Source organism: Mus musculus, chromosome 8, assembly GCF_000001635.26.
Source record: "Mus musculus strain C57BL/6J chromosome 8, GRCm38.p6 C57BL/6J".
NCBI classification, from domain to species: Eukaryota; Metazoa; Chordata; class Mammalia; order Rodentia; family Muridae; genus Mus; species Mus musculus.
Genome location: NC_000074.6, coordinates 107,200,239 through 107,227,686, shown reverse-complemented (window position 1 = coordinate 107,227,686; position 27,448 = coordinate 107,200,239). Strand labels below are relative to the sequence as shown.

The 27,448-nt window shown below is 46.9% G+C and overlaps 1 long non-coding RNA gene across 2 annotated transcripts; it reads right to left on the bottom strand.

The window, feature by feature from the left end:
• Positions 1-9,977: 9,977 nt before the first annotated feature.
• 4930517G24Rik (RIKEN cDNA 4930517G24 gene) lies at positions 9,978-22,357 on the bottom strand. 2 transcript variants are annotated; one of them, NR_166498.1, is made up of 3 exons: positions 22,098-22,357; positions 15,316-15,527; positions 9,978-10,212 (listed from the first exon to the last, which is right to left on the bottom strand). It is a non-coding gene; the product is annotated as an RIKEN cDNA 4930517G24 gene (long non-coding RNA). The 2 variants fall into 2 exon arrangements; NR_166499.1 differs by having other exon boundaries at positions 9,978-10,162.
• Positions 22,358-27,448: the final 5,091 nt, after the last annotated feature.

Here is a 27,448-nt window from a genome sequence, read left to right as displayed (position 1 = left end):
TTATGTGTAAACCAGTTGTGTGGGGAGAGAGAGAGAGAGAGAGAGAGAGAGAGAGGAAGAAAGAATTCAAAAACAACAAAATGTCAATGACATTGGTGGAGGGTGGATGAGAATTCTTCATATTTGTAGTTTTTGCGAAAACTCGAAATTGTGCCAAAACAAGAGCCTCCTAAGTCCTCTGCAGAGGGGGAGGGCCAGCAGTGTCCCCTCTTTCACAGCAGGTGAAAGCAGCTGCTGAGATCAGCTGGCTGCCAGTCTCCTGTGTGAAGGAGTGGCCTGAGTCTCAGTGCTGAGGTGACAAGTGGCTGAGTGATAGCATCTGCCAGCAGATGGTTAGGGACCCCAGCGCCACACAAGTGTTGAATCGTCCTTGTCCTTGTGTGCAAGCTTTGTCCATCCCTGTTACCACCCAGAGTCAAACCCTAAAAGCTCTGTGTCATCTTGCTGTCCTTGCCTTGGATTTACGGGCCATCTCAGTGGCCGAGCCGTGACATCGCTATCTTAGAAATTGAGTTCCGTCTGCTGATTGGGCCTTGGGCTACAAGACAGAGATCTTTCCTGACCCCCCAGATCAAAGACAAAATTCCCCACATTCCCAAGAACATCCTCTGAGTCAGAGGCTCAATGTAACCGAATCTGCGCTGGCCCAGAGTGAGAAACCACACACACACACACACACACATACATGCTCACACACACACACACACACACACACACAGAACACACATGCTCACACACATACAACACACATGCTCACAGACACACAGAACACACACACATACTCACATACACTCACACACACATGCTCACACACACAGAACGCATACACTCACACACACGCTCACTCGCACACACATACTCACACACTCACACATACGTGCTCTCACACACACTCACACACATGCTCACACATGCTCACACACATGCTCACACACACACACACATGCTCACACACGCTCACACACACATGAACATATGCACACAATGTTGCTCAGCTCAGACAGCAGCCCTACAGAAGCAGACCCAGAAGCAGAAGCAGACCAAGGCCCAAGAAATGCCCACGTTAAGCACATGGAGCCTCTGGTTTTCATAACTCACTAACTCTGAACTCTACAGAAAAGTTCCAATGCCGGTCCAGCCTGGGTATCACCATCTGCCGGCCAGAGCCAACCCACTGACTTCCAATTAGCAGTGAGAGGAAGTAGAGAGGGCACTCAGCCCAGGGCTTCAAAGAGCGGGAGGTCAGGGAGATCCCAGCAAGAGCATCAATCACAGAGCGCCTGGGGAGAGCGTCTGCCACAAAGATCTTTCTAGTTCTCACGAAAGTGCTTACTGACTGTGATGGCCCACAGCCCAGATGGCCCCCTCCTGGGGCCGGAGAGTTCCTCCTCCAGATCTTATGCACATGGGGTTGAGATCAGCCTGCAGCTGGTCACCGTTCACAGATGACATTCCTGGCTTGCCCTGCTTACCTGAGATTAGGTCCGTGAATCCCAGGCCCAAAGTGAGTTTTCGGCAAATCCCTTCATCTTGCTTATCAAGTGCTGGCCTAGGTGTGTTATAGTCCCTATAGTAATCCCATGTTCACAGTACAACTATAATCCTCGCCAGCAGAGAAACTGAGACACAGATAGCATTAGCTTTCCATTACAGCAACAAAATGTCTTTTTTTTTATCATCATCATCATCTTAAGTAAGTTAATTTTGGCTCACAGCATTGGAGGGTTCTAGTCAATGACCCTGATGCTCTGTTTCAAAGCAGTGGTCATAGCAGGAAACTGTGTTAAACCAACTGGCTCACATCTTGGTAGCCATGAGACACACAGGAAGAACCCAGCTTCCTAAAACTCCTTTCAAGAACAAGTGCCCAGTGACCTAAGATGCCTACCTCTTAAAGGACCATGTCTTCTACTGGTAGGCCTTTGGAGAGTGTTCCAGATCCAAACTTTTCTTCCTTGAAGACTTATCTGTCATTTGTGTGTGTGTGTGTGTGTGTGTGTGTGTGTGTGTGTGAATGTATGTGTCCACCTGCATAAATTTGTGTGCACCACATGGCAGGAGCCTGTAGAGACCAGAAGAGGACATCAGATCCCCTGGAACCGGACTTAAAAAGAGTTTTGAACCTCTGTGTGGGTGCTAGGAACTGAACCCGGGTCCTCTGCTAAAGCAGCCAGTGTTCTTAGCCCCTGACATAGCTCTAGCCCCTTGTTAAAAAAAAAAAAAAAAATCACATTCCACACTCAGGTACAGCAGCTTCAGGTTCAGCATTTCTTCCATTGGTTTGAAGTTTCCTAGTTGATTCTTTGTTATTAAGTATCCCTTGTTTCTCTTGTAGTGCCGGAATCGAACCTGTGGTCTCATGCACGCTAAGCAAGCCCATTATCTCTAAGCTACATTTTTTTTTTTAAAGTTTCCTCATCATCAGTGCTAAGAAAGGACTCCATTTTTGTTGAATGACTTTCTGAAAGAAAAAAAAGTTAGTGTGGAGCCAGGTATCATGGCGCCTGTAGACCCGGTACTTAGATGTGGAGGCAGGGGGATGAGATACACAAGGGCACCCTGGGATACACATGGAGTTTGAAACCACCTTGGGATACATGAGAATCTGTCTCAAACATGCAAGCAAACGGGAAGCTGGCCCTGGAGACCAACACACAGCTTACGAAAGGGAAATGAGAACTAGAGAGAGCCCTTCACAGTCTCTAAAATTCCTAGCATGGGGGGCTGGAGAGATGGCTCAGCGGTTAAGAGCACTGGCTGCTCTTCCGGAGGTCCTGAGTTCAAATCCCAGCAACCACATAGTGGCTCACAACCATCTGTAAAGGAATCCTATGCCCTCTTCTTGTGTGTCTGAAGACAGCTACAGTGTACTTACATATAATTAAAAAAGAATTAGCATCGTGTGCTCAAAAAAAAAATCAATTAAAAAAAATCCTAGCATGGGTTGGAGACGTGGCTCAGTTGGCAAAGCGTTTGTAGTGCATGCGTGAGGACCCACGTTTGAATCCCTAGCAAGTAGGTTAAAAGCCAAGTATGATGGGGATGCATGTAGCCCGAGTGCTGGGGAAGGGGAAACAGGAATATCTACGATGCTGGCTGGCCGACTAACTCAGTCAGATAGGTGAGCTCCAGGTTCAGAGAGAGGTTGTCTCAAAAAATGTGGTAGAGGTGGGGTTGGAAAGATGACAACGGGTAAGAGCAATGGCTGTTCTTCCAGAGGGTCTGGGTTTGATTCCTAGCACCCACACAATGGCTTACAACATCTATAACTCCAGTTCCAAGGGGTATGGCATACCCTTCTGGCCCCTGTGATAGTATTAAACACACACGAGGTACACAGACATACGCAGACAAAACACCCATTCACGTTTTTTAAAAAACACTACAGAGTCCCAGCATGGTGGCACATGCCTTTAATCCCAGCAAGTGGGAGGCAGAGGCAGGAAGTTCTCTGTGAGTTCGAAGCCAGCATCGCCAATAAAGCAAGTTCCAGGACAGCCATGCTGTTTTTACAGAGAAATCCCATCTCAAAAAAACGGGAGTTGGAAGGTGGGGAGGGGAGGGAGGGAGAGAGAGAGAGAGAACCAACACCAGTCAATCTCTGGCCTCTACACGCACCCAAGCACATACACAAATGCATGTGCACATGTGCAAACATTTTCTTAAAGAGAAAAAACAATAATTTAAAATTGGAAAAAATATAAACCCTGAGTGAGTCAGTAAATGGTGGGGACCCAGACTCCTTGCTTCTAATGAACTTTCTGGTAATCTAATACTACCGGCCCCTGGACCTCACTTTAAGCATGAGACCCTAGATGTTCCATGACCCTTGCCAGCCCTGAGGGAGCCCCATCTACCATCTAGGACTCCAGTCCTCCGTCCCCTGCTCCTCCTGACAGTGCTTCCCAACCTTAGGCAGCTCCGACAACCATTTTCCCTTCTCTCTCCCAGACCCAGGATCAAAGATAATTTATGCAATCCCTACAGTTGCCTGAAGCAGAAACAAGGGTTCTGCATCAGAGGCACAGGAAAGAAACACCCATTGCCAAGGCACAGCCCAGAACTGGGGAGCAGAGCTCTGATTGAGGCCTCCCAGCCCCAGACTGGCTAGTCAAACCCAGGTGATGGATGACAAAGCATTTGCTCCACTGTTGCGCTCCCCCAGGCTTTCCCAGGCTACTGGGCTGCCATCCACAACCTCTTACTCAGGACCAGGCTCGAAGTCACCTTAACTCTCCTTTCCTCTCTCATTGCCTCCCTCCCACTCCCGCCCCAGTAACAGGGATTGAACCTCGGGCTTTGCGCATGCTGGGCAAGCCCTCTACCACTGAGGTATATCCGCAGGCCCTTTTCATTTTATCTATTGTTTTTACTTGTTTATTTGAGACAGGGTTTTTAATGTAACCAAAGGTGACCTTGAACTTCTCCTTCCCCTTCTCCACCTCCTGTGTGTTGAAATTATAGCTGTGCTCCCACCATGGCCAGGTTAAGTGGTGCTGGGAATTGAAGCCTGGTGTAGGCTAGCGAGCACTCTACCAGTTGAGCTATCATCGCCTTGGCCTTTTATTTTTGAGATAGGGTATCGTAAAGTTGCCTTGAACCTACTATGTAGCCCGAGTAGGCCTTGAGCCCATCCTCCTGCTTCAACCTTCCAAGCAGCTGGGAGTATAGTCCTGTATCCTCAGGCCCAGGCCCAGCCCTTCTTAAAGAGTGTAATATCTTTACTCTAAGCATAATCCATTAGGTTCATTATTCTTTATTCTATTAAAACTAGATAGGATGCATTTTCTGCTGTTCTTTGGCCCTGGGAAGCTGAGCCTTAAAAGCTCAGAAGAGCTCTCACTCACCCTCTGGTTTCTGGGTGAATGTGGCCTCTGTGTGAGTGGGGGAGAGGGTTGGGGGGAAGTTGGGGGGCACAGTTGCTGCTTCAAGAGAGCAACACGAAGACATCTGCTTCAGACTTGCATAATGGGGCAGCCACAGCCTCTGTGCCCCTAAGCAAAGCACTCTGGGCTCCCTTTGGCCCTTCAGCCCTAGAGAGCTAACAACTTCCTGTTACTGCAAGACCTAGGGTGCTTCGACTCTGGGCTTCTTGTATTAATCCCCCCACCCCCACCCCGCCACACCTCAGATAAACCTTTTTCAATGTACCTTCTATTTCCTGCTAGAACTAAGAATGTTGTTGGTTTGTTTTTTGTTTTGTTTTGTTTTTTTTTTAATCATGTACAAAGTTTCTATTTGGCATAAGCCAAAAAAAAAAAAAAAAAACGGAGCCTAATCATAGAATGTGGGGCAAAAGAGAGTCTGGAGAAAGGGAAGTTATTTTGGAAGGGGGAGATGTGTGGGCATCTCTCAATGCCTTGAAATCCAACATCAGGGCACGGGGAGGTAGCTTCTCCTTAATTTGATTCAGACACACACTGGGAGCCTGCTGTGTTGCAGAAACACTGCTCTGGATTATAGAACCCAGGACTATCAGGAGCAGGCCCGGAGTCTGAGAACCTTCCACTCAGGGACACTCAGCGCACGGCAGGATGAAGGCCCTGCAGTGCAATTGAACTTGACAGGCAGCCAACCAAGGCAAAGCCAGAAAGATAAGGGCCTAATCAGAGCACAGACAGATCAGTGGGAGGAGGCAGGCTCAGGCTCTCTCCCATCACTGGGGACCTGGGAAGACCTTGTGGGGTTGGGGGAGAAGGTTATATAGGCCTATGGGCAGCTCAGCCCCAAGCCACAGCAGACCCCCTCTACTTCTGGAAACCCTGGAAGTTTGTATTAGTAACTGCTCTAGACTGACATGCATTCTTCTTTCTCCATTCGACTCCACTGACTGGGAGCCTAACACATTCCTTTCCCAAACACACACACACACAAATATGCACAGACAGAGACAAAAAGACAGAGACACACACACATCATCATCATAATAATAAAGATTTAAAATTTTAAATTAATAACTTAAGTCAGGTCTGGAGATGTAGGCCCATATTCCCAGCTACTAGCAGATCATAATTCATCAGGCCTGCCAGGATAACTTAGTGAAACCTTATTCTAAAAACAAGAGGTTACAAGAAGAAGAAGAAGAAGAAGAAGAAGAAGAAGAAGAAGAAGAAGAGTAGGAGGAGGAGGAGGAGGAAGAGGAGGAGGAAGAAGAAGAGGAAGGAAGGAAGAAAGGAAGGAAGGAAGGAAGGAAGGAAGGAAGGAAGGAAGGAAGGAAGAAAAGAAAAGAGAAAAGGAAAGGCTCAGAAGACAACTCAGAGGCACAGCATTTTGTGTGAGGCTCTATGTTCCATTTATAGTACTGAAAATAATTAAATAAAAAAAATTAGCTTAGACTGGTGTCGTCAGTAGTCCCCAGCACTTAAAGGCTAAAGCAGAAAGATTATGAGTTCAAGGCCAGTTTGAGCTTTACAGAGAGACTCTGTCTCAAAATAATAATTATAATTATACCTATAATTATTATTATTATTAAAGTCTTCTCCTCAAGGAATGTCGGGGCTGGGGATATGAAAACCTGAATTTAGAGTTTGTATCCTGGGCTCAGGTTCTGGCATCCCCACCACCTGACTGTGGTTCCTCAGTGTTGACTGTTGGTTCTTGGTGAGTCAGGTTTTTCCTCCGTACGTGGAGGTGATCCTGGGGCCTCCCCTGTGTGTGCACTCTGAAATGTACTAGGTGGGAGATTCAAAACAAACTGCTAAGTGTTCCCTCTGGCTGGTTGAGGATGTTGCTAATCTGATCAATTTGAAGTCAAGAAATGTAAGTGCTTGGTGGTTGGTCTGCAAGAATTCTCATGTGGTTCCTGCAAGCGTCTGTGTATTTAGCCTCGGACAAGCTTAGACTGAGCCTCAGCTTAGCTGCAATAGAGGAGGATGATATGCCCCTCTGACTGTGTGTGTGTGTGTGTGTGTGTGTGTGTGTGTGTGTGTGTGCGCGCGTGCATGATCCTCACACATGCATGAACTCACATGAACAGACACACAGGTTACAGGACAACTCTCGGGTATTTCTCTCCTTCCACTGTGGATTCTGGGGCTCAAATTCAGGATGTCAAGCATATGTGGCAAGAGCTTTTACCACAAAGGCTTCTTGTCAGCCTTAAATTATTAGGATATTTAAGATTCATTTATTTAATTTTATGTGCATGTGTGTGTTTCTGTGTGTGGGTATATGCATGTGGATGCAGGTGTCAATCAGGCCAGAAGAGGACATCCTATCCCCTGAAGTTGGAATTCCAGGCAGTTATGGACCATCTGACGTGTTATTGGATCTGAACTCACAAGAGCAACAAGAACTCTTAACCGTTGAACCATCTCTCTGGATCCATAAGTTACCATTTTTAATAGGTTTCTTATGCAGAACAGTTTAGATTTACAGAAGAATTACATATATACCAGGTCCCATATGTCCCAAGCCCCATGATGTCGTTCCTCTTATATTGATACATTTGCTATGAGTTGTGCACCAAAGTTGATGTAGTATTATTCAAGTTCACCACTCATCCAGATTTCCCAGCTTCCCAGCCTCCCTTTGTGTCCTGGGATCCATCGTCCAGGTTTCACACTACAGTGAATTGCTTTATTCTCTTTAGATTCCTCTGGGCTGTGAAAATTGGTCAGAATTTCCTTATTTTTATTACTTTGACAATTATTTTAGTTTTTAAATTAAGAAACTGTTAGTTGCCTTACTTTACTTATCATAATGCCCTCTAGGTTCCTCTAGACTGTGTCGGAATTTTCTGTCTTGTTCAAAGATTAAAGAAAAAAATTGCCAGGCAGTGGTGAACATTTTTAATTTCAGCACTCGGGAGGAAGAGATGGGCAGATCTCTGAGTTTGAGGCCAGCCTGGTCTACAGAATGAGTTCCATGACAGATACACACACACACACACACACACACAGACACATATATACATACACATTATACACATGCATATGTACGTATATATACATGTCTCAAAAACTTAAAATACAATGATATATATATGTGTGTGTGTATATATATGTATATATATGCATATATATACATGTATATATATGCATATATATCACAAATGTGCACATGCACGAACCTTCCTGAGCAGCAGAGAGCATGATGGGAACACCTGGGAGACTGTGTTAGAGGACAGCTTGTTTATTAGGAGGGGCCAGAGGATAAATATTCCCTAGGGAAAATGGCAGGTTGGGTCCATGTAGTATGCTATTGTCTGGGGCCAATTGAAGATGCTTCATTTGCATATTTGGGAGCAGCAGGGGCCAGGGGAAGGAACCTTATAAGGTCATGCAGAAGGGAAGTCCAGATGCTTCAGGCCCACAGGTCAGATAAATGCTAACCAACCGTTGTAACTCTGGAGAAGTGTGAACATATCAGTTGCTATGTGCATGAGGGACATCAGTACCTGGGGAAGCCCATCTGCTGGAGTCTGCTAGCACCAGGGCAATGTGGGGGAGCAGCCAATCTCTTGCCACTCTCAGGCTGAGAATATCTGGGGTTTGGGAGCACGGTTCATACCCTTCTCAGTTCCTAGTCTGCACTGTGGGAGCACCCCTTCTGTTTTCTTTTCTTTTTTTTAAATAAGTGATATGATGAGATATCATAATCACTGGTCACCATTTGTATGAGGGTCTAGTATTGAGCCAGGGCCTGATTAGTGGCAATCCTGGTACAGTTGTTTATCTGTAGCTGTAGAAATTGAGTAAGGCAGAGGTCTAGGGTAAGGAAGGTCCCAATAGCTAGGATGGGGCCAAGGCAGGGAAGGAGTTAAGTGAGCAGACTTGAATACCATGGTGTGGGAGTTCGGGGGCCGATGGGAGGGTTTTGAGTATTAGTATATTTTGTTCCATCAGTCCAGATTCATTGATATAAAAGCAACATTCTTCCCCCAACACAACACAAGTCCCACCTTGTTCAGCAGTTATTACATCTAGGTCCCTTTTGTTTTGTAGTACAACTCCCACTAGGGAGTTTATCTGTCCATGAAGAGACTCAAGGCTGTTCGTGGTCAGGCCATGCCTTGAGCAAGCTTACCTTAGAAGTCACCAGCTAAGTGGTGCATCTGGATGTGGGTGCCCGAACCCCCACACGCAGGCACCTAACAAACTGTGAGGTTGAGCCTGATGAGTAGGGGATGAAACTCCCGCTTTTTCCCCCCCCATCTTCTCTCAGTAGCCAGGCAAGTTCCTCAAATTCACATAGGTAGACCTACAGGATAATCATTATAGGGTTGCAGAAGCTCGCAAAAGATGAGTTAAATGCAAGGGCCAGCAGTTCTTTGACATCAGAGAACTTTGACATTAGAGAAAGGCAGGGGAGCTAGCACGGGTTGTTTTGTTAATAATGGTTTTGGAATAGCACATAGGATGGAATTTTGAAGAGGGCCTCATAAGACAAAGGAGGAGAGAGGAGTCAAAGGCAGGGCGTGGGGGGATGGGCGGGTCATGGAGCTTTCAAAAAGGAGATATCGAAGAATTATCTTGTAAGGAGACACTAACAGGAAGAAGAGCTGCAAACAACGCTGAGAGAGTGAAGCGCAAGAAGAGAGAGTAGTTACTAGGTGGGTCATAAAGAGAAGAAGGTCCGAAGTATATTGGATACATTGTTGCCAAGTCAGAATAGCCTGGACCTCTTGGGCTACTTGAGTTTCTTTGTACAAAATGTATCGATGGACCAGGACTGGCTGTGGAGCCTGAACAAGTTGTCGGGAAATATGGAGATCCGCACAAGGATCAGGCAAGATCCTCATAGAACTTGCCAGCCACTCCCGTGCTCCAGTGCTTGTCCCCGGGGTCTGGGATATATGCAGTGTAACTCTCCTGAATTATGTCTGTTTTATGGTCCTGCTCTAACTTGTAGGTTCAATTGTTGTGTCCGGCCAGCAGACCACAACCTGGGTTCTAGCCTGGAAAGGCATTTTGGAAACCTGGAAGAGAAGAGGGGCTATGTGGCGAGAGAAAGAAATGTAGCCAAGACAGTTATTCTGATCAAAGCTCAAATTTTACTGTTGCGACACTCAGTTATGAAGGAAGGGGGAGGGGACCCGATTCCCGCCGAATAATCTCTGGTCCAGTAGAAAGGTGCACGTGTATGGCTCCGCAGGTTCCAGCAGTGGGCGTGGCAGAACGAATGAGCAGGAAGCTCCACCCCTGAGCAAGCTGGTTTCAGGCTGGGGGAGGGGAGACTACATTCAATAATGGCAATCTCCATAGTCTCGACCTGTTGAAGACAGAGGTCCCTGTCTTCCATGTGTCTATATGGAAAACAGGTCAAGGGTGTGCTATCCCAGCTATAGCAGTTGGGTTGTATCTGGAACTTTTTTTTTTTTTTTTTTTTTTTTTTTTGGTTTTTCGAGACAGGGTTTCTCTGTGTATCTCTGGCTGTCCTGGAACTCACTTTGTAGACCAGGCTGGCCTCCAACTCAGAAATCCACCTGCCTCTGCCTCCCGAGTGCTGGGATTAAAGGCATGCACCACCACGCCTGGCTTATGGTTTCTTGGCATCCATTTAGAGTGCAATCCCCATTCCTAGAAAAATGGCAGCGATGAGTGGGGAGTTTGAGCAGTGTGGGCAGCAACTGAGCAGTGGCAGAATTAGAATGGAGGATAACAAAAACAGCCATGGGAACAGAGGATAGATAGACTTGGGTGGTGGCAGGGTGGGGTCGGGGTCGGGGCTGCTTGAGTATGGCATCTTCTAGGAAATCCTGTTACTCCGTCAAGGGTGACTTAACCTCCATCTTCTCTATTCCTGGCTGCTCATGGAGAAGCAGCCGTCTTTCCTATCAGCAAGGTGATGTCGGACATTTCTGGCTGGGACCCAAATAGGCCTCAGTTAGTCCTAAAGAAAACCACAAACAAAACCCCTTCCCCTTATGAAGAGTGCGTCAGGCCCCTTCCATATTCCACTCAGGGGGTTTTGCCATCATACTAAGACAGAAGGGATTGCTCCTGGTGTGTGCCCATGTAGGAAAATGGGATGCTATTTGGAGTTCTTGTAGATATTAAATATATTTAGGGTGGCCAGGGCTATTATCAATTGTATATTTCGGGAATAGATGCTGGGTTGTTTTAAAGTTGAGCCGTTAGTGTTTGATGTGTTCTTTCTACAATCCTTTGGCCCTGAGGATTGTAAGGAAGCCCCAGGTGGCGGGCAATCTCCCTTTGTGAGCAGAAGGCCTTGGATTGGGAGCTAGTGTAAGTGGGGACACTTGTCAGCCTTTATTTGTTGAGGAATGCCCATGATGGCAGATTCACCACATGTGGCAAGTTAAGTTCTCTGTGTTGTCTCCTGTTTGGGGTGTGGCCCGTATGAAATGAGAGTGCATGTCAATGGGAGGCAAGGGTCAAGGTTTGAGGGAAGAAAGGGTGAGTTTAAAGGGGCATATTGACATAAGGGAGATTTTTTGTTCCTAGTAATGTGACAGGTGAAATAAGCTGTGGTTTTGGGGTGGGGTGGCTCTCTCAAACACTAGGGAGGACAGAGAAGGTATCAATTGACCTTTAAGTTAGGAAGGGTACAGGAAGGAGTCTCCTCATACCAAGGTGTCATCCATGAAATGGTAAATGTGGGGGCCTTTGTCTAAGTAGGGCCTCAATGCTGTGTAAGGTCCTCCTGACAGATGGGATGATGTTTTCCATCTCCTGAAGAGGGACTGTCCATCCATAATGTGAGGCCATCCCAGAGTTGTTAGTAGGGGTACCGAAAATTCAAAGCATTGGCAGTCCCAAGGATGGAGAGGAATAGAAAAACAATTTTTAATGTCTATTGCCAGGAGAGGAACATTGGCGGGGATGGCTGAAATGAACCTGTGTAGTTTTTATTAATTGCTCTAAATCTTGTAGTAGCTTCCATCCCCAGAGCTCTTTGAGGCAAACTCGGGAGTATTCTATGGGCTGTGAGAGGGGCGAATATTGGCAGAGTTGAAATAGTTCTTTTAGTAGTTATGTGAAGGCTTCAAGTTTCTCCCTTGACAAAGGTCATTGTTCAACCCAGATAGGATCATTAAAAGGCCAGTCAAGGCAGGGGGTATCAAATTTAACAATGGCCCTTAGAACTGGAGATCACCTGGAGGAGGGTTATCTCATTTTCTATGAGTTCTGTGATGTTTACAGGTCCTTTCATCTATTTTAATACAGTCTCCTTCTGACTGTCTAGCAAGAACAACTTCCAGGGCTTTCAAAACATCTCTACCCAGAAGGTTGGTGGCAATTTTGGCAATGAGAGGACATATCAGGACACTAGACCCTTCAAGTTCTTCCCATTTGTAGGCTTGTCTGGTGGTAAAAGTATGGAAGCAAAATCCTACCCCTCATAGTTTGAGATCTAGGGATTAACTCCCAGTCCTGTGAGACCTCTTGATGCCTCAAAATACTCTTGTCTGCCCCACCCCCATATCAATAAGCCATTTGCCTGGTTTGCCACCTATGTTGATGATTTGGGGGTGAGATCCTTCTGAAATGTTAGAAACTCTTAGAGCTCTTATTGGGGTGTTCCTTCTTCTTACTGTCAGGTCTGAGGGCTGCTTGGTTTTATGTTTAAAGGCTACAACAGTTTTCCATCTTTGTCATAGCAGGAGTGACAATCTTTTCTCCAGTGGAAGCCCTTACAGAATCAGGGGCAGAGTGTCCTGGGGTAGCGGTATCCACAATGAGGGGTGACCTTAGGGCATTCATTTTTCCAGTGCCTTTTTTGGGCACACTTAAAACAAGTCCCATCTGTTTTTATTGCTGCCACAAAGGCTTGTGCCAGGGATGCAGCCTTATGAGATGCAACCCCAATATCTTGAGTGGGTACAATCCACCTACCATAATGTTCATCTTTGAGACCTTGGCAGACAAGCCTGCATGCAGAAGTCATACCCTCCCAAATAATATTAATTTTAAGGTTTATTTATTATATGTAAGTATACTGTAGCTGTCTTCAGACACACCAGAAGAGGGCATCACATCTCACTACGATGGCTGTGAGCCACCATGTGGTTGCTGGGATTTGAACTCGGGTCCTTCCGAAGAGCAGTCAGTGCTCTTAACCACTGAGCCATCTCCCCAGCCCCCAAATGACATTTTTAAGAAGGAGGTCCCTGGGCTGCTGGATTGGGAATTTTTCTTTCTAAGCCTGTTTTAGTCCTAAGAGTGAAATTGGAAAGGGTCTCTTCTGGTCTTTGGTGAAGATCAGGGAGGAGGTATTGTCCTGGAAGCCAGAGGTGGGCATGTGATCCTATCCCAGGCTTGAAGAACACAGGCATATCTGGTCAAAGTATACTGTGGGCAATGCAGCCTGTTGAGCCCCAGTAGAGAAGGCTCCCTGGCCAAAACATTCATCAAAGCCCTCCTGATGTCTTGTTGGTCTTGATTTTGCCTGACCTGTTGGAGGCATTCATCTCTATATAGAGCTGCCCATTGTAGGAAGAGTGGGCCAGTCAAAGAGGAGTAGCAAATATCCTGCCAATCCTTGGGAGTGTTTAAGATGGCGATTCAACTTAGGAGTAGAGACTTAGTCCATCTCCTTGCCTGCCTGCCTGCCTTAGCTCCTTTAGGTCTCCAGCCTGATGAGGAACCAGTTTAAGGCCTAGCTCCTGGGGGGTGGACATTGACCTGGAATGCCTGGAACTCTGGATTTGTAGCAGAGTCCTGGTTGTTGCAAAGCTGTTGGGTGGTAGAAGAAGGGGTGGAGGGAGCCATGAGTTTATGTGGCATCTTACTAGGGGGCAAGGGACGGTAAGGGGACAGGGGATACACAGTGGTTTGAACAGGGTTGAAGCTTGTTGCAGAGGCTGAGGGGGTAATAGTCTTGTGGATATCCTCAGTCACCTTTTTAAGGGCTGCAAGGGCTGCTGAGGGTCAGTTCCCAGGGGCATCATCATCCGACTTGTCTGATGTAGGGCAGAGCACCCTTGGTGGACCCTGAGAGGCCTATGCATTGATGGATGGCAGCAGGATTGCTGGAGAATGGTGGGAGAGGGAGGTTCACCTTCTGGGTTTCCTGGTGGTGGGTGAGATAGGCAACCCAGTACTGTGTGTTGGTATCATGAAGATCACCCATTACCATCCAGGGGACGTTTAGGGGACCTCTCTCCAAAAGAGATGGCTTCCCTTTAGATAAGTTTCATGCCGTGTGTCTTGAGCAAGGCCACGGCCTTCTAATTTGGGACTTCTTTTGATGTGACAAGGTATTACCCATGATAGAGAAGGTATAGGAAAGGTCAGAGTCCTTTCTGGGGCCTTGTGTCACTATGGGGGATTTCCCCCAAAGTCCTAGATGCAAGCCTGCAAGCCTGCAAGCCTGTAAGCCTGCTGGCAAATTTTATGTCCCTGGGGTTCAAGGCCTGTTCTACCACCCCTGGTTCTTTCTCTCATTTTCTAAGATTTAGGTTTTTACGTGTATATGTGTGTGTGTGTGTGTGTGTGTGTGTGTGTGTGTGTGTGTGTGTGTGTGTGTGTGTTTTCCATGTACCCATGGAAACCAGAAGAGGATAACCAGATCTCCTGGAGTTGGAGTCATGGACCATTTTGAGCCATCTGACATTGCTGCTGGGAATTGAACTCTGGTCCTCTGGAAGACTTTAAACACTGAGTCCTCTCTCCAGCCCCACCCCTGGCACTTTAGTGATATTATCCTGCTTTGTAACTGACCTAGCTCTTGATACACTTGTGAACATATCCCATGTTGGGAAATAATTGTCTACAACATTCCAGTTGTATATGATAATGAATGTTCTCAGAGCTAGACTCTGAGCAAATCCCAGGGTCCTTTTCCTCTTTTTCTTAAGATGGCCCACATCAGGCTTCCAACTCCATCCTTTTGTCTCTGTCCCCACTAGGATAATTTCTTTTCTTCCTTTTTGTTTTAAATTTTGTTTATTTATTTTGCATGCGTGGGTCTTTAGCTCCATGTGTGTCTAAGAGAGCCCCGACTGTCTGGAACAAGAGTTATAGACAGTTGTGACTCGCCATGTGGCCGCTGAGAATTGAACTCAGGTCTTATATAAGGGCAGCTGGTGCTATTAACCACTGAGCCATCTCTCTAACCCTTCTATAAGTAGGTTAATTAGTAAGCACACATACCAGGTTGGAGGAAGCGAGGTCACAATGACACATGTTCCTACCTTTCCTTATGTCCCTTCACAATCCGTGAGCATAGGGGAAAGGCCAGGCCATGTTCTTTTTTTCCAGCAGACACTAGCTGAGCATGACTATGTAAAGTTAAGTTAACTTAAATAAATGATCCAGAGCCTCAGTTGCAGTGGGTACATCTCAAGCGCAGTGAACACACATTGCTACTGTTTACAGGAACTGGTGGCAGAGAAAATACTCCCGTTACCTCAGAAACTGGTCCAGAATGGTGTTCTCTTGATGTCAATCATCATGGGAAATTTTGGGGTAGTTTCTGGATTCTTTCCTGAGCCTTTATGGTTGGTGGCTTAAAAACTGCTTTGAAAGCTTGTGTCTCATGCCTCCAGCCATCTGTAGACGAGGTTGACTGTGCGATTCTTTAGCGCCTTTGCTGCGAACCTTGCATCTGAATCCGGTTTCCTTTCCAAAGATAGAGTTCAATGAATGTGTATTCAAAACATCTCTAAATCGGGCTGGAGAGAAGACTTAGCAGCTAAGAGTGCTTGCTGTGCAAGCATGGAAACCAGAGTTCAGACCTAGCACTGGTACAAAGAGCCAGATGTGGTCCTGCACAGGCCAGTAACCCTGGTACTGATGCAAGTAGAGAATACACCACTGGGCTTCCTGGCTGCCAGCTCAGGGTCTTAGGGAGAGACCCTGCCACGGATTAAAAAAAAGGGAGAGGATTATAAAGGAGAACACAGGGTATCTCTCTTCTTGCATCTTCTGCACATGAGCATGCTTGAACATCACACAGGCACACACACACACACACACACACACACACACACACACACACACCCCTCTATAAAAGTCTGGCATGGTGGTCTCGGATACTCCTGGAATTCACAGCCTAGGACTTGGACCAAAGCCAGAAACTCCAGTTCAGGCCTTAGTTGAGGATAGACGGTGGGTGTGCCCATTCACTTTGAGGTCCAGAGGTGGGTCTGTCCTCAGAGTCTCTCCCCTTGAATCAGTGTTTTGTCCTCACTGTGACACAGTGCCTAAGAGAAAGAAGGGATGAAGATATATGCTGGCTCACAGTTCAGAGGATACAGGACATCATGGTGGCAAAGGCTCTGTGGGAGCAGGAGTGGCTCCCAGCAATGGACGCTTGAGGGTGGGTGGCTTCCACACCAGTTGGGAAGTAAGATGCTGGGCCTGAATTGGATCGACCTTTATAATCCTGGCCATCCAGTTAGGCTCCATATCCAAAACAGCCTCCCAAAACAGCCACCACCTATTGGAGGTCCAGTGTTCAAATACACGGGGTGGGATATTTTACATTCAGATCTAACACAGGGGTAGGAATGTGGGGGTGACTTTTTTTTTAATGTGTACAGTTCCTTTTTGGAGCAATGGGTGTCTGGAATTAGATGGCTATTCTGTAGATAGACCACAAACTTCTGAGCTGTCCACTTTAGAATAGAGGTTTGGGATCTGGCCAGATAGCTCAGCAGTTAAGAGTGTGCACTGCTCTTACAGAGGGCCTAAGTTTATACCCTATGTCCTGACTCCTACGGAAGTCGATGCCAGAACCTCCTCCTTGAAGGCCAGATCTGAATGCATCCACTTCTTCGCAACAGACTTTGTAACTCCTACTGAAATGCATTCTGGTAGGCTCAGGATTGTCAGTCAACCTAAGTTCATTCACTCACGAAGTAAAGATCACGCTCTAAGAAGGAAAGGAGGGTGGAAGTTAAGAGCCTGCTGGACAGCAGTAGGCAAACTCACTCTCCAGACAGCTCCAGGCACCCAGGGGGAGCGCACAGCTAGGTAGTGTTCTTTGTAACCCAAAGTTGAACTGCCATTGCTTGGGCTAGAGGGCCCGGCTCTCCCTATTTCTCTTTGGAAATGCTGTTCTAGCCCTTTCCTGACACAGTCCTGGCCAGCCAGGTCAGGCCAACCTTGCAAATGCTACTTGTTTATGGGCTGCTCTCAAGGTTTTTGAGGCTTGAGGGATCCCTGAGTGGTACCTGCAGTTCTGGTGGGCCAGCAGATCTTGCAGGAATCATGGGTACCCCAGCCCCAAGCCTCTGTAGGGAGTAATAGTCACCAAGAAGCAGGGCCAGGGGCTGGAGAGATGGCTCGGTGGTTAAGAGCACTGACTGCTCTTCCAGAGGTCCTGAGTTCAATTCCCAGCAACCACATGGTGCCTCACAACTGTCTGTAATGGGATCTGATGTCCTCTTCTGGTATGTCTGAAGACAGTTATAGTATACTTATACTTGAAAGAAAGAAAGAAAGAAAGAAAGAAAGAAAGAAAGAAAGAAAGAAAGAAAGAAACTCACACACACACTAAATAAATAAATTAAATTGAAGAAGGAGGAGGAGGAGAAGGAGAAGGAGAGGAAGAGGAAGAGGAAGAGGAAGACTATTTCTTAGAACTTCTGGAGCTGAAGAAATGGCTCTGCAGACTGGGGGGGGGGGGGCACACTGTGCTCACAACCTGCTGCAACTCCACCCCTAGAGCACCCAACACCTCTGGCCTCTGTGGACACTGCACTCGTATAAATCTTTTTTGTTGCTTTGTTTTTGTTTTTCCAGACAGAGTTTGTCTGTGTAACCCTGGCAGTCCTGGAACTTGTTCTGTAGATCAGGCTGGCCTCCAACTCAGAGATCTGCCTGCGTCTGCCTCCCAAGTGCTGGGATTAAAGGCATGTACCTCTACCATCTGGCCATGGGATTAAATTTTAACAAAAATAATTTCTTTGTCACCAGGATCTTGGTTCCTGGGTGCTCCTCCACGAAACACCCATAGCCACCGTCAGTTTCTCATGTCAAAAGAGCCCAGACGGATGGCATCAGCTCTGCCCTCCAGTCCATACCAATTGGTCTCACCCTAGTTTGTTTATTGCTACACAATGAGTCTATTTATCTCAGGACCTACACTCCCTCTTTCTCCTTTAGATTCATGGGCATTGTTAAATGTTGTCCTTTTCAGGGAAGCCTTACAAAGACACCCTTGACCCTGACTGTGCTCAGCATAACTTCACAGTTTCAGCAAATCAGAAGACATCCCCCACCCCATCCCCCAAAGAAGACCACAGGAGCCTTGGTGTTCTTAGGGCCTCCTCGATGTGCAGAACTGGTCTCACCAGCCTCTTGATGTGGCAAGAATCAGACAGACATGGGTCCCAGCTCTGTCATTTGTTAGCTATGTGACCTTGGGCAATGCATCCGCCCTTTCTGGCTGTCAAAACTCTTATCTAAAAACCAAAAACCAAACAAGAGATACAAACCGCAAGGAACGGATCCAAGGCTAGTGGCCGGAGTCTGGTGTGGTTATTATAGAGCAAAGAGGGATCAAAGGTGTGCAGCCGACACTTAATATGCACACGCACACACACACACACACACACACACACACACACACACACACACACACACACCACTGCTGCCTGCTGTGGATATTGACACTCTGCAGAGACAAGATCAGCCATGCATTTGCTCATACGAGGATTCCTATCATTATTTCAATTTCCTGCAAAGAGCAGGAGCAGACAGCTTGGACAAGAGAGCTGTAGGGTGGCCACTGAAGGCCCATTATGCAGTCTAGGGATGTAGGTCAGTTGGTAGACTGCTTGCTTGCTGTGCGCAAAGCCCTGCAATCAATCCTCAGTGTGCCATGACGAGTTTGGGGATGTGCATTAGTGGTCCCAGAACTCAGGAGGTAGAGATGGGAGGATCAGAAGCTTAAGGTTATCTTTGGCTACATAGAGAGTCTGGGGCCATCCTAGGCTACATGAGACCCTGTCTCAAAAGAAATAAATGGGTCAAGAGTTGTGGTGTATTCCTTTAACTCAGCAATTGGATGGCAGGACAGGTACATCTCTGTGAGTTCAAGGCCAGCCTGTTCTATGTAAAGAGTTCGGGGATGCCAGGATTGTAGAACGAGACCTGTTTTAAAGTTAAGAAAGAAAGGGAGAGAGAGGGAGAGGGGGAGAGAGAGAGAAGTGAATTAAGAGACAGTCTCTATGATTTTTTTTTTTGAGATAGGGTCTTTCTATATAGTCAGTCCTAGTGGTACTGGAGCTTGGTATGTAAACCAGGCTGGGTCTCAAACATACAGAGATCCTCCTGTCTCTGCCTTGCAAGTACTGGGATTAAAGGCATGTGCCACCATGCCTGGACCTTTAGGGGCTTTAGCCACCATGAGTTTATAATACATTAGGTACAGGAGGGAAGAGAAAACCACTTGCACTGTGTATGCCCACGTGAAAAAGAGTCCACAGGCTTTTGTTTGTCTTGCTACCAAAAAGGACCAAGCTACAATCACCCCTCTCACCTGGACCTCTCACCCACCCCTGCTCTAACACCCTCCTCTCTATGGATACCAGCTCTAAGAATGCCAGCAGCATCCTCCTCTCTATGCTCCTCTGTCACAGTGTAATAAAAACCCAACTTCCACTTCCTTGAAAGGCTTATATAGGATGTGATCCTATAGGATGTGTGCCATCTCCCGTCTTCCCATTCCTCACTCTGTCCAAGTCTACTGTTTCTCTGTTCCTTAAGCAGGTCAACCATTCAAGTCTCAGAGCCTTCGCAATAGCTGTCCCCTCAGCCTGAAGTCCTCCAAGTGGCTACTATCTTTTGAATACTGTAGCCTCGGCTCACCAATGGGGGATAGGTTGCAAGATCCGCAGAGGGAGTCTAAAGCATCAGACAGCACCAAATCCTATGTGTGTTTTTCCTATCTCTCCATAGGAATAATTTACAAAGAGACTGATAATAACCATTAATAAGATCGAACAAATGTCACAGTATACTGTGATCAAAGCTGCAGAACGGTGGGCTCCCTCAGAATGGCTGCCAAGGGATCAGCAGGTAGGTGGCACAGCCACACAGCATGGGCACACTGTGTGGGAGCATGGGCCATGAGCTGGCATTGTGTGACATTTTTTTCATGTTCCTCAGAATAATACCCAATGCAAACATTGTAAGTTGTCTATTCCTAGAATGTTATGTTGCATTTCTTTCACAGCCGACCTTTAACTGGCTACAGAAAGTGAGGTGGAGAGCGGGCAGGTAAGTGAGCCGGAAAGCAGGTCTCTGTCCCAGTTGTGAATTCTCAGAGACCTTTCTCATCACGTCCCTACCACGGCAACCCTGGTCATTCCACACTACATTACTTTCATCTTTGTATTTTCTACTTTCTACAATTACCAGTGTTTGGGTGTCTGTCTCATCACCACATGCCTCCAGGTGCCAAGAACACAGCCTGGTGCACAGCAGGTACACAGCCCTGTCTGTTAATTGACCTACCCCTTCATCTTGCCATGGAAGCAAAACCTGATGACGTCAAGGTCAAAGTCTCTGTTCATATTAGAGTGTCTAATATGTGAGTGTCTAGACAGTCCTTTTTATTTTTGGCATTTTTGGCAAAGTGACTTTCTGCTGGAATTTAACAAAACCAGACAACGCCTGTCTCCCTAGAACCTGCTCCTTGGAAATAGGGCCACCTCTCCTTGAAGCTACAGAGACTCTGGTTGCCCGGCTTCTGTGTAATAGAGAGACAGAGATAAGACAAAGAGCTTACAAATCCCTCTGGAATAGCCTGATGCCTGAAAGAGAGGCGTGGTGCGGTCCTGGAGCCTTCACCCAGAGGCAGCCTTAGCTAGAAACGTGCCTAGACACATGGACTGATTCAGACAGGAGCCAAGCAGGGCGCACTGACCCAACCAGTGCTAGGAATCTTAAAAACCAGACTGAAGGAAATCTAGGGTAGAATATAGGGGGACAGGAAGGGCCTTTCCTTATTTTCCTTAACCCAACAGTTTCTCATTTTTGTCCCCAAACTGGGACAGAATTCAGGGCCTTGAACCTGTTGAGCTACGCACTCCTGGCCTCTACAAAGAGTCCTAACCCACTAGGAGTTAAATGCTCCGATTGAGGCGCAGAGGGGAGAGAGAAGAGGTGACCCCTCTTCTCAATCAAGGTTGTAATAACATCTGTGCCCCAAAAGGTTAAGAACGTGGTTGTGGAAGGCACATAATTAGGCTAACTAGTCACCATCCTAAACATGACCCAAAACTGCCACAGTCACGAGAAAGGAAAAGTGTTCCACCATCCAAAGAAAACAAAGCTACTTCCAACAGGAATTGGCTGTCATAGTCTCTGCACTCGGAAAAAAAAAAAAAAAATCAACAGAGTATCCGCCCAGCCTGCCCAAGGCCCATCCCTTCCATCCCTTAAGCACAGGTCTCCAGGGAAGGCAGTGTTCCTTTGTTTTCCAGTCTGTGGGCAACTGGCTGGGCGTGGAGCCAGAGGTGAGGGACCTGTGTGGAAGAGAATCCTGCAGGGTGCTGAGCCTTGCAGGCTAGAAGCTGCCCACGGGTGGGCTCGGGCTTTGCCTGGACAGAGATACCCAAGAGCCCACAGAACAGGGGGGACAATGCGTCTGCTGCAGAGGCAGCGCCCTGGCCTGCTTTCTTCCCGCAGCTCCTGCCAGGGATCTGGGCAGCATTCCTGCCCCCGCGTTCCATCCAGCACCGCAGTCTTACTCATGGGCCTTGGTGCTTTTAGAAGTCGTTTGGGGACCTTTCAAAATTGGCACGGCCATGTTTTCTCCCTGGGGGCCCCCCTCAGCTTTCAGAAGCTGCTCTGCTACGTTGGTATACAGGGACACTCCCTTCCTCTGACCCTTCTTGGCTTTGGAAGAGGAGGACCTGGGAGGTGGCAGATGTCCCAATAAAGGCTGGAAGGAGCCCCGTGAGTGCTCGGGCGGTTGAGCCAGAGAGCTGCGCCAGCACTCGGGGTAACCTCCGGGGAGGGCGCAGTCCACACACATCCTGGCTTCCAAGAGCAGGCCTTGGGTGTCTGCCCATTATCAGACTCTCCGGCTCAACCCTAGGCTTTGAGCCCCAGAGGGGTGTCCCTCAGCGTGGAGTTGTCCTTCTGTACTTGCATTAATACACCCCCAGGGGTGCTTAGTATCCATTTCCAAGCTTCCCCATGGTCATGAAGGGCACCTTCATCACCAGGACTCACCCCAACTTACTGTGCACCGCTTAATTGGAAGGACATCTAGACGCCATGTCCAAAAGTGCACACACTCATTCCTTTCGTTAAAGTCGGCCTCTTTCAGGATCCTATTCTGTCTTCACACCCAGTGTGAAGTCACGAGGGGCTGGGACGATACACAGTCTCTTTCTTCTTCACAGGGGCTTGGCAGCCTTCTCTTCTCCACTGTAGACCTCGGGGAGTGCTTGAATGGGGCCAATGCCAACTGCCTCTGTAGATGTCAGACTCACGCATGCGCACTGTGCACTGAAGGCCCCCATTGCCTAAGCCCCTGTCCCACTGGCTGACAGGTGGGTGCCCTGATGGGTGTCCACACAGAGGAGAGGCTGAGCGGAGGACAGGATGCAGTAGGGAGCTTGCTCAATGTGGAAGCCCCCTTTGGAAGCCCTCCTCCACAGTTCTTCCTGGAGATCGCTCACACCTTGCCCCTACACCCCTTTTCAGATCAGGATAGTATTGGCTGCCCCTCCACCGACCCTGAACTGCTTCATTATGACTTGAGACAAATTTTCCCTAGACCCTCCCTACACTCTGCACTTGGTACCATCATTAAACTGCCCTTGGGGCGATCCAGTTGTTGCTTTCCAGGACCAATTCCGGGCTGGCCTGTCTTAGGTACTCCACACCCTGCTTTGAATAGGTGATTTTTTTTTTTTTTTTTACTTTAGTGCAGTACTTGCAGGGGAGTTGAATCCAGGGTCCTGAGCATCCCAGGTAAGCTCCTGTTGTCACTGAGCTATATCCCAGTCTCGAAGCATGAACGACAGAGAAGGATGGTTGAGCCCGGAGAGATGTGATGGCTCACCTATTGAGACGGCTTTTTGTAACTCCAGCACCAGGAGACCCAACACTCTCTTCTAGCCTCCTCAGGCACCCACACATGTGGGCATACCAGCACACAGACAACATACACAAAATTAAAATAGCTTTGAAAAGGAGAATGCTATCCCGGCATGGTGGTAGACAACTTTAACCCCAGCACTCAGGAGACAGAGGCAAGCAGCTCTCTGTGAGTTCAAGGCCAGCCTGGTCTAGAAAATGAGTTCTAAGACAGGCAGGGCCACATAGACAGACACTGTCTAAAAATAAAGTGTTGTGCTTCTATTCATATATCATAAAATTCACCCTTTTAAGAATACACTGTAGGAGCTGGGCATGGTGGCACACACCTTTAATCCCAGCACTTGGGAGGCAGAGGCAGGTGGATTTCTGAGTTCGAGGCCAGCCTGGTCTACAGAGTGAGTTCCAGGACAGCCAGGGATATACAGAGAAACCCTGTCTCGAAAAGCCAAAAAAAAAAAAAAAGGCCCTACAGTGTAGGGCCTTTGCTATACTTAAACAGCCATGACCACTAACTGAAGCCTTCATCCCCCTATATTCACAAGCAGTCCCTAGCAACATGACCCTTCCATCCCTGTCAAGTCCAATTTGTCCCAATCTGTGTCTGAACTTGACTATTCTGGACATGTCACATAAGTCGGATCATATTGTATGTGATTTTTTTGGTGTCTGGTTTTTCTTTCATTTAATGTCATGCTTTCAAAACTCATCCATGTATCAGTAACTCCTTAATTCTTACTGCTGAATAGTTTTCCATCATGCACATGTCCATGTGTGCACGTACATGCACACGTGTACACACACTGCATTTCATCTCTGGATACTTGAAAAGGCTACGGTGGGTATTTTATATACTTTATATGAACATCTATTTTCTTCTTTATTTTTTTTTATTCTATGTGTATGAGGTTTTTGCCTGCATGTGTGTATGTGTACCATGATCATGCTTGAGCTCCATATAGTTGTAAGCCCGCATGTAGACGCTGGAAATTGAACCTGGGTTCTCTATAAGAGCTTTAAAGTGCTGAACCATCTCTCCAGCCTCCTCGCACCCACCCCACACTGTTATTTTGAGTCAGAATCTTGCCATATACTCTAGGCTAGCCTCTAATTCATGATCCTCCTGCCTCAGCCTCCTGAGCAGTGGAGTTACAAATATATGACACTAGGCCTTGCTGAACATGTTCTCAGTACTCACGGCACATACGGAGGAGGGGAAATTGCTGGGTCACATGATCTCTCTTTGGTCATTGTTTTCAGGAAGAACCCTGTATTTTAGGTTTCTGTGTTTCCCACATCATACATAGTGTGTTCTTTCCCATGTGGCCACAGGTATTGACATCTGCATGGTGCAGTACCCATACAGATCAGGGCATGGAACAAAGGACATCTTGACAACTGCAGATCTGCCTTTAGATACACATCAGCTGATCAGACTACACAAAGGAAAACACTCATAGTAGGGCTGGGGAGATGGCTCAGTGGTTACGAAGCACTGACTGCTCTTCCAGAGGTCCTGAGTTCAATTCCCAGCAACCACATGGTAGCTCACAACCATCTGTAATGGGATCTGATGCCCTTTTCTGGTGTGTCTGAAGACAGCTATAGTGTATTTATGAATACAAATAGTGTATTCATAAACATAAAATAAATAAGCCTTTAAAAAAAGAAAGAAAAGAAAAAAAGAAAATGTTCACAGTACCATTGCTGGTTTAAAAATTGGAAACAATCCACTGTTCATTGAACATAGATTGCATAAATACCTTGTGGACTGTCCAGCAAAGAAAACTAAACGAACTGTCGCTATTCGGAAGAGCCCAGGGGGACCTCACGTAGTGTTGAAAGAACCAAATCCCAAAAGAATACGTAAGGGGTGATTTCATTCACGTTAACTTCCAAAACAAAGGAAACAGAATCATGTGGCTTAAGGTTATATGTGTAGGTGGAAAAACTATTAAAATGATTCTAAGGGGAAAAAAAAAAAAACCCAGGATATTGGTTGTCTCTGGCAGCAAGAGGGAAACTCGTGTCAGGGAAGGGCACAGGAAACATCCGTAGATCACAGCCAGTGCTCTTTGAATAATCACAGCTGGATAACACTTGCCTATTTCTTTTCTGTTCCGAAGTTTGATTTGATACTTCAAAGACTAGGCAGAACAGAGCCTAGGTCCAGGTGTCAGAGGCCTGGATTCGCCATCTAGCTGTGTGATACAAGTCAAATGACTTAATCTCTGTCTCAGATTCCATATCTCTAAAACAAGGACGATCATGACATTAGCCACTTACCCTGCGTTGCTTCCTATCTCTAGCTGCTACACTAAGGGAGTCTACTTGTGTTATCAGTAGCCATTCTGCAACTCCAAGGCTGATTGAAGCCACCTTCAGGATTAAAAAAATGTTAGAAGCTAGAGCCTGCCTAAGGATACATACAACTAGGAATGGAGCCTGGGGTCTCCACCTCTCAATGGGATGTTGCCAGTTCCAAAGGCAGCATCCCCCTCCCAGCCCCCCAATGGGAATGGCTGTCTCCACATCCCAGTCAAGGTGAGAAAACTAACCACAACTCTCAGATTTGTATCTTCTCCACTTAAGACACCAGAAAACAGAACCTAGCATGCCTAAATACAGACTACAAGAGTCACAAGGATAGGAATGGTACTGATCTAATGGGGATCAAGTGTCCACCCCTGAGCCACTCAGCTGTGGTGAAGGAGCAGAAAATGGGGCACGGACTGTGAAACTGAGTGGGAACACAGTGGTTGACTCTGAGCACACAGAAATCTAATTTTGTAAAGGAACCCGCATGGCCCTAGAACGGGTAGGGAAGGGAGCACAGAACAGACCAATGGGCATCAACTCCTCCTTAACCAAACCTCTATAATACCCACTGAGGCAATGTGAATCTACCCATTTTACAGACAGACAGACTGAAAACCCAGGGTTCTTTTGATAGTTGCTGGGGTTTTTTTGTTTTGTTTTGTTTTGTTTTTGTTTGTTTGATTGTTTGTTTGTTTTTTGAGGCAGGGTTTCTTTGTATAGTCCTGGCTATCCTGGAACTCACTCTGTAGACCAGGCTGGCCTCAAACTCAGAGTTCTGTCTGCCTCTGCCTCCTACGTGCTGGGATTAAAGGCGTGCGCCACCACCACTTGGCTGCCCACGGTTCTTTAAGAGCAGCACTGTGAATGTTTTGGGATCAGCAGTTATCTGTAAGGCTCTCATTTGCACCATGACATGGTTGGTTAGCAAGCAGCCCTGGCCTCTCTTAGCTAGATGATGCCATTGGCACTCTTACAGATGTGACAGGAAAAATGTCACTAGTGAGGGCTGTAGAGATGCATCAGCAGTGAAGAGCATTTTTGCTCTTGCAGAAGACCAGGATTCAGTTCCTAGCACCCACATCAGACAGCCCATAGCAACCTTTAACTCCAGTTCCAGGGACTCTGACGCCCTCTTATGATCCTTGAAGGCACCTGCTCATATGGTGCGCATACAGAGAAGCAGACACACACACACACACACACACACACGTAAAGTCAAAATACATAAAATCTTTTAAAGAAATAGGGGCTGGATGTGCTTTGTCCTTATTGTGTGTAAAGCCCTGTGTTCAATCCACTCTAGGTTATGTCAAATGTGCTGGGAACCATTGAAACAGGCCCTTGAATTGTACAATCCTTCCACTCCTAACACAGAACCAGGATCCACATCCTGGCTGGTCTGACCCTAAAGCCTATTCTTAGTCATGGTCTCCCTCATGGTAATGTCTAACTTGCCTCATAGAGTTGAGATGCTATCAGTGCGAACACACCTTGAAGAGCTAGGTGAGACACAGATCACCAAGTCTGCAAATTCTTCTTGTGTGTTTCACGTAGAGCTGCTCAACAGGACAGGACTCTCCGTCGCCGACCAACCACATTCCACGTTTGGTGGCTTCCCAATGTGGCTGCTTCCTAGGTCCTTTTCTTCACGGGGATTGAGACTTTTTTTTTTTAAGTTACAATTTATTAACTTATCTGTGTATGTCTGTGTTTATGGGTGTTCATGTATGTGGATGTATGTGTACTGTGTTGAGTATATACAAATCAAAAGGTAACTTTCAGGGGAGTCATTTCGGTCTATCAAGTAGGTCCCAGGAATTGAGCTTGGATTGTCAGTGTTGGCTGTAGGCTCCTTTGCAGTGAGCTGTCCTGCCAGCCCCGTTCATGAGGACTGCTATTTCAGGTTATTAGCTTCCTCTATCTAATTCCAACTCTCTATGTTATGCCTTACCACAGCTGCCCTTGCTAGAACTAGCTCCAGATAACCAGGCCCTGTGTTAGTTCTTTACCATTACTGTGATGAGACATCATTACCAAGGCAAATTGTAAAAGAAAAGAACGTCACTGAACATACGGCTCTACAGAATTAGAATCCATGATGGCAGGGCAAGGGCATGGTGACAGGTGACTGGAGCAGCCACTGAGAAGTCACATCTACA